Source organism: Chrysemys picta, chromosome 6 (assembly GCF_011386835.1).
Source record: "Chrysemys picta bellii isolate R12L10 chromosome 6, ASM1138683v2, whole genome shotgun sequence".
NCBI lineage: Eukaryota > Metazoa > Chordata > Testudines > Emydidae > Chrysemys > Chrysemys picta.
Window position 1 is genome coordinate 87,137,275 of NC_088796.1, and position 6,082 is coordinate 87,143,356.

The 6,082-nt window shown below is 43.0% G+C and overlaps 1 long non-coding RNA gene across 1 annotated transcript; it reads left to right on the plus strand.

The window, feature by feature from the left end:
* Window positions 1-81: 81 nt before the first annotated feature.
* LOC135984368 (uncharacterized) lies at window positions 82-3,758 on the plus strand. The gene is made up of 2 exons (XR_010602303.1): window positions 82-304; window positions 3,396-3,758. It is a non-coding gene; the product is annotated as an uncharacterized LOC135984368 (long non-coding RNA).
* The last annotated feature ends 2,324 nt before the right edge of the window (window positions 3,759-6,082 follow it).

Here is a 6,082-nt window from a genome sequence, read left to right on the forward strand (position 1 = left end):
AGAGCCGGGCCCGGCTCAGCAGGGCCCAGACAACCACGCCATCGCCGCTCGACCCCTCCCTACGCCCCTGAGAGCGCCAATGACCAACCAACGCACGGGCACCCCTCGCGGCCCACATCACAACCAATCAGGGCATTCAACCGCGCCCAGACAACCAATACCAGCCACGGCAAGCTCTAGCAACCAATCAACACATTTGGTCGAACCTGCTGCGTGCCGTGAAAGCCAATCAAATCCGTAGGATGCCACCAGTCAATCACACGCCACCGACCAATGAAGTTTAGCGACTATGTCGTCGCTGCAGGTAATTTTGCCTCAGCTGCTCCTCGCCTGCGTGCTGCATTTAATTATTTTACCCCCGGGATAAATCGTCATTAATTATTTATGACGTTGTTAATTATTCATGAGCAGATGTAGCCCGAAAGGGGCTGGGGCTGGACAGGCAGGGGCTGGTCTGAGCACAACCTGTGTGTGGTTGGTGGGGGTGCATAGCAGGGAGGGGCTTTCTGTGGCCCCACCTCTAAGGCATGGTTTACATTACACCTAAAACCTAGGTCAATCTAGCTGCCACTCTCAGGGCTATGAAAAATTTTGCTCCTAAGGCAGCCTAGCCCCCATGTAGATGAAGCTAGGTACAATGAAGAATTCTTGTATCCACCTACTACCACCTCTGGACGGGGTGGTTCTACTACTGCAACAGAAAATCCCTTCCATCCATCTCTGAAATAAGGGTCTGCATCACAGCGGAGCACCACAGCTGGGCCACTGACACTGTTGTTGTAGTGAGGGCCAGATTTCCAATTAGGCACAGTAGACATGTGCCTAGGGGCACCTAAAAGTTAAAAATGGGTTAAAAGTTTCAATTATTATGAAAAACACAAAGGTCAGCTGTAGGCAGAGGGGGTGCTGAAGACGTTGTACCTAAGCGCGCATAAGGTGTAAACCTGGCCCTGCTTGTAGTGCAAACATACCCTCAGTAATAATAATTAGTCTGGTACTAAACTGGTACAAGGTTGATGCTGCTCATCTTGCAGTACATTATACCCAGTTGTATAGAAACTCTTTCCTTAACCTTTGTATTAGATAATTTTAATATTAGCTTTAATTAAAGAAATTATTCCTGTAAGATGCCATAGGCAAAGGGGGGGGGGGGGTGTCACCTTTGCAAAGGTCAAAACGGAAGACTCCAGGGCATCCTTTCACATTAATTAATGAAATAGGACACATTAATTGAAGTCAATGAAGTTCTGTCCGATCAGGCTAGGGCTGAATTTGGCTGTAAAATATTTGCTATTCTTTTTCACGTATGCCTATTACAGATTATGGTGCCAGCAAAATGCAGCAGAGTGGAAAGCACAGGCATATGCAATGCATTACTTGATTAGTTTTTCTTTACACGACAATCCCAGCAAGCTGGCAAACGTGCAGACCCAATTAATGAGAAAATAATGCGATTATTACTCAAGAAATCAGTCGTTTTGGTTAGAGGATGGTTGGGGGAAGCAAAGAAAAACAAAATGCCTAAAAATTGTTTCTAGAAAGTCTAAAGGCTTCTGATTGAAGTCTTCTGGATATCTTTACACAGTCAAGTTAAACTGAGTATAAAACTGGAGGGCTGAAAATAGAGGTTAAAAGGAAGAAATAGGGATTCCTGATAAATATCCTGGGAGAGTGACCAAAATAGTGTTTTTCCCACCTTTCTTGTGAGGAACACACACGGCTTGACTTGGGCTAGGTAATGCCAGATTGGCAACCTAGACTGACATCTCAGAATTGCTTTCTTTAAGGGGTTGTCTACACAGAGAAATTAACCAGACTAGCTACTGGACGTGAATTAAGATAACCTGGGAAAAAAACACTTTTTCTGGAATAAGAGTGTCTACATGGGAAGCTATTCTGGAATAGCTATTGCACTTTCAGTTCCCCTACCTTATTCCAGAGTAACCTTCCTATATAGATAAAACCTAAATCTCCTGCCCTTATGTTTGCAAAGAAAACCATGAAAAAACATAAGCTGAGTGAAAACCAGTGCAGTGTTCACTGTCTGCCTGCATCTGCTGCTAGCATGAAAGAATAGCTCTAATGGGGTGTTGACTCAGATGCCCAATAATGAAAATTTAAATGTCAACATTAACTATTTCACTGCGATCAAAGCATATATGAAAAAAAGAGGAAGAATCATATTATTAAAGTTTGCACAATTCACTATAAATGTAATTTTATTTTCTTACTACTTGGGCAAGTACTAGCACATTCTGTCCTGTAGTGCTAATAAAACAGATTAGAGAAGAAAGCATCTAAACCTCCACCATGAGGAAGCCAATGCAGCAGAGCCCCACTTGGCATCCAAGCCTTCCCAGACCAGCATACTTGCTGCCCTCACCTGCATTTACAAAGACTGAGTGCACAAATCATATAAGTAGTCATGAAAATGTTTTAGTACACATAATGCATGTTTTATTCGCCTTATAGTAAAATCACCAACAAGGTATACAATTAGAGATGGGCCCAGTGGATCCGAAAATTTCTCTAAAGTTTGGCTTTGTTTGGATCTGAGTTTCTGAGTCATTCTGTTTTAGAAAAGTGGCCTCCCACAAAGTTCTGATCTGACGCTGAGCTTCACCACCCTTTAGGATTCTTTGAATGTTGGGGTTTTGGTTCAGGCTCCCCTTTAAATAAAAAATACTAGAAATAATCTTAGTAGTAATTATCAAATATTATAAAATTAATTGAGGTGGCATAGCACCACATCAGCAAAGCTCTCATGTAGTAATTCAGTGTAGTAATATTCAAAATCAGAGACAGAGAGAAAGCTGAGTTACTATTTTATTAGTACTTCTGTGGTACATTTTAGATCCCTGCATGGGATTATTCTTTAATCCCGCTCCCACTATTATTGCAGCGGGTCGTGCGAGACCCACAGGATCCCAGTCCCACTGCAGAGCTCTACACTAGTCCTATGCAGGGCTCTAGTACATCTAGCCTGCTGCCTATAGCCTGTCTGAAAACCTTGTTCTCCCCCTCACACTCATCATCCTTACATTCCTAAACATGGCTCACATTCTTGCATGTTTAAGAGATTTTTTTTATTGCTCACAGTAATTTCCACTTGGCTGCTGTCTGGCTGGCAAGTGGTACACAAGTACTCTCTGCGCTGCAAAAGCAATTTTATACTCACTGTACTAATTGAAGGAAGAGTGCGAATGGGCCAGCAGTGAGGGATGTTGGCAGAGCATAAGGAAAATGGTACTAGTACTATAACTTTTTTGTTGGGCAACTGTTTGTGACAGATATGGCAATATCCTGAACAAACCTTCTTAAATTAAGTTAAACATTATTGAATTAAGTATTTTTAGAACTTCATTGTATTACAAATGAAAATATTTATGTTTTAGTGTGACATTGTATGAAACTTCTTTAAGAAGAAGACAGAATTAATACAATTTCTGGGAAGTACTGTGGGCAGCAGAGTGAAAAGAGACCAGAACAAGAAGGAAAGACTGAGTAGAAGGAAGGAAGGAGGAGATGGGGTGCAGCGGAATTCTGGACTCCCCTTAACAGACACTGACCAAGGGACTCTTGGAGTGAGGACACTGTGGCAAGGATTTGTGTACAGGTTTTGTTGTTTTCCCACACAGGTGTGTATCTCTTGTGCCTCTCTGCATAAAGTAGGACTGGTTTAGAATTTCTTTTTCAGTCTGTGTATTTTTGCTTCAACTATCACATATTCCTGAAGATTTAAATAGTACACCAGATTGCCCACAAAGTGGAGCTCTGTCTCTGTGAAAGGGAGTGCTTAAGCTACTGGAATGTAAAGGGTCAGCACTGGTCGTATGGCCCTAAGGCAGCTGGGCTATGAGCTACCACTTCCAGCAGGGGTACCAAACAGAGAGAGTGTGCCAGAACGACTAATGGGAGAGACTGAAGCCTGCCCAGACAAAGGGAGCTTAAAAGCATATGGGTCCAGCGTGTGGGAAGTGAACCAAATACAGCAGCCTGGTGAGTGTCCAGAAGGGGGAGTTTGACTAGACCTATGACAATGAGTAAAGAAGGAATGCAATTATCCTTTTCTCTTCATCTGTTAAAACATTTTCTAATATTAATGCTGATTTTTTATAAACTGGATAGGTAGTATTTATTATGTATTAAATATGTACAAGCTTCACAGGTTATGTCTTCATGTTTCCCAGTTTGAACCCTTTTAAAAAAAAACTTCAAATGGATAAAGTAAAAGCTGATGCGTTACAGACCCAGAGCCTGTAATGCAATCTGCTAGTGTGTATTGCTGGATCCATGTGGAGTAGTATTAATTTCAATGAGAATCTTTTGGGATGTAAGTGTCCATGCTAGCAGATGCTCAGATATGTTGGCAATGGTTAGATCGGTTCAACCAATTTTTTTACGAAATTAATTATGGTGTAATGCTAAATTATCCAAGAGCAATTTCACTGTCTATCTTCAGACAATTTATTGCTACAATTTACATATTGGATGAAACTTGGGAATCTCTTTGGTTATACAGAATCATGTGCTCTCTTGCAAAGATGGAAATTTTATTACTAATTTATGTTTTGGAATACAAGGTGTGTGTTATACATGTCAAAAAAAGATCCCAAGTACTTCAATCAATACTGGAGAACTTGTATTCAAAACAACGTATTTTTCATATTTTGGACACATCTACTGATAGAATAACTGAATCAATAAAATTGGATTAGAACCCTTCAATATGCTGTGTTACTGGGAAGATATATCAATGGACATATCAAGAAACTAACTCTGCAGCTATTACTCTGCAAAATAACAATGCAAGAAATTGGCTACATGCCTAGAATCTTAAGTATCACAGAATGGAACAAACTTGTCTGTATATTTGATTAGACTAGAAAGGTTAACTCGCTCAGCAAATAGTTCTCGATATAGATTACAAACGATGTTCACTGAGCGCACATGGAACTGTTAATGCCTAAGGAAATCAAATACTAATACAATTCCATTGCAGCTATGGGTTACTTCTGACTCAGTACCAAATAAGAGTTCTGAAACATTTAGGATGCTCTAACTAGAGTTGTACATCCCACAGTGGCAAACTGTTCCCCCAAGTATATCATGATGAGGGGCTTGTTTCTGGGTGCTGAAACTGACTTGCACAACTTTAAAAAAACACGTTAATTAAAACAGATGAAGACAGGGCATATGACATGCCGGATATGCAGTATGTAGGAAATTATCCTGATTGAAGTCTTTAGATGCTATTGCAATATGAACAGGAATAACTTTAAAATGCAATCTCTGACTGTGGTGAGATATTTGATTTTAAGCTGAGAGCACAGGGTCTTCAAAGCACAGGCAGATTTTTTTCCTTTTGATAATGCTGCTTTCCCAGGACAATGGTTCTGACACTTGAAAAGCACACACCCACTTCTGCATGGAAGCATCTACAACGACTGGGCAGTTTGCATCAACCAATATCTCGATGGTAACTATTTACTCTTCTGGTTAAGATTTTAAATTTTGTTTTAAACGAAGCCCTAACAGCGTTGTAAGATGCGCCCTCCATGTCTCGGGGGCAAACACAATGTTAACAAATACCCCCTCGGGGAACTTTGTTTTCTAGGCAGAGCGGAGAAGGCAGCAGTCTCGGCCGGCCCACCAGAGCCTGCCAGGGCCTCCTCTTCAAGCCCCGGTTCCCAGCACTGAGAGCATCATGGGAGGGCCCGGCTTGCCCGTTTGTCTAATGAAAGTCAGGTTCAGCCTTGCAGGTTGCAGAGAAAAGCTTGCGAAGGGTACCATCAGAAGAAGAGCGCCCGCGGTGCTTGTTACGTCTCCTGCTGCGGGGCGCTGCCACTCTGCTTGGGGCACTAGGTGCCCGAAGTCAGCAGACGCGGCGACCCCCGCACCACCGGGGCTGTATGCAGGCCGCCCGCTGGGCCGGGTACGTACCGGGGCTTGCAGCGGCCCACGGGCCAGTCGGTGCCTAGCCCAGCGCGGGAGAGCCGGGCTGCGCCCGCAGCAGCAAGCGGGACCCTGGCACGGAGCGAGGCGGGGGTGGAGCCTGGAGCGGGCGGTCGATGGTTGGCAG